At 22.1% G+C, this 1,396-nt stretch overlaps 1 protein-coding gene across 4 annotated transcripts in view; it reads right to left on the bottom strand.

Annotated features, from left to right (window-relative positions):
* Positions 1-1,396, bottom strand: part of LOC108693077 (cytochrome b5-related protein-like) — a 10,476-nt gene that overhangs the window by 6,304 nt on the left and 2,776 nt on the right. The gene's annotated exons all lie outside the window — the stretch shown is intronic.

Raw genomic sequence — 1,396 nt, 5'->3', positions numbered from 1 at the left:
TTATATAAATTTTGTTATATAAATTTTAAATGTTATATTTTATACATACTTTATATAAAGCTTTATTTGAAATATTATTAAAATGTAGATTAAGTACTTTATGATAAATATAAATAAATATTTTTAATAAGTATTTTTACGTGAATTATAATGTTTTATTTTTATAATATTTACTGTAACTTTACGATAAATATTTCATAATTTTTATATTAAATATTTATGATTTAAAGCCATCCATTTGAAGCATTTTACGTCAAATCGAATACCTTTAAAACTTCGTTATTTTTAACATTTTTTTTAATTTACTATGTATTCTATACATAAAAAGATGAGGCACGTGTTTCATGAAAAAAATTTGAAATTTTTTTTGTGAAGTTATTCACGCTTATAAATTGCAGAAATTCATAAAAAAAAATCGCTTGTGCAAACATTCAAATTATTATATCGTAATTATTATATCAAAATTATTAGTCATACAAAAAAATGCAAGAGACCAAAAAAATTTTAAATTATTCTATAAAAGAGTTACTTTTAATTTATTATTTTTATATAAATAAATCCAATTTCCATTTGTTTACAATTTTTATTAACATTTTTCATTATCAACTTATCAATTTAAAAATTTGGTAAACATCATTATATTTTCACTTCAATTATAAAATAATAATGAATGGAACTCGAATGGAATATATTGTTAAAACATTTTGTTGTGCGACGGCACGATTTCGTATACGAAAAAAATAACTCTATAAAAATATGTATTCGATTTTTTATTTGCTGCTTGTTTTCTTTATGGCTGTTCTATAAACTTTAGTCTTAAATCATTACAACCATGAGTTTTAGCGAATCGATTGGAGCAAAAAGGTTGGGAATAAAGCAAATATAAATTAATAAAATAATAGCAAAAAAATGTATAAACGAAAGGATAACGAGCATACATCATGAACGCAAGGTATCCTTAGCGAGTAGTTATATTTGATTACAAAAATTATAATCGAATTACACAAATTTTAAATGTTAATATTTTAAATTTCGACGTATTGACATTTATTGTTTAAAAAAATGTATGGTTCGCGTTCGATTGTACTGAAGAGGTTAGCTTAATAGACGTCAATTTCAGATCTTTAAAATTGGTCTCTTGCATTTTTTTTGTACAACTAATGATTTCTACAATATAATAATGTTTGAATGAGCGAAATTTTTTATGGATTTCTGCTAATTAACTTACGCGAATAACTTCACAAAAAGATCTTAAATTTTTTTCGTGAAAAACGTATCGTTCTATTTGTATATTTCTACGTACGTATATTTCTATTTATAAAATGTCAACAAATTAAATAAAAATTAAAAATGATGGTAATTCACAGATGTCTTGTTTGACGTGGAATGTTTCATT

Source organism: Atta colombica, unplaced genomic scaffold, assembly GCF_001594045.1.
Source record: "Atta colombica isolate Treedump-2 unplaced genomic scaffold, Acol1.0 scaffold88, whole genome shotgun sequence".
Classification (NCBI taxonomy): Eukaryota; Metazoa; Arthropoda; class Insecta; order Hymenoptera; family Formicidae; genus Atta; species Atta colombica.
The sequence above is the reverse complement of the archived record's forward strand: the minus strand, read 5'-3'. Positions and strand labels throughout refer to the sequence as shown.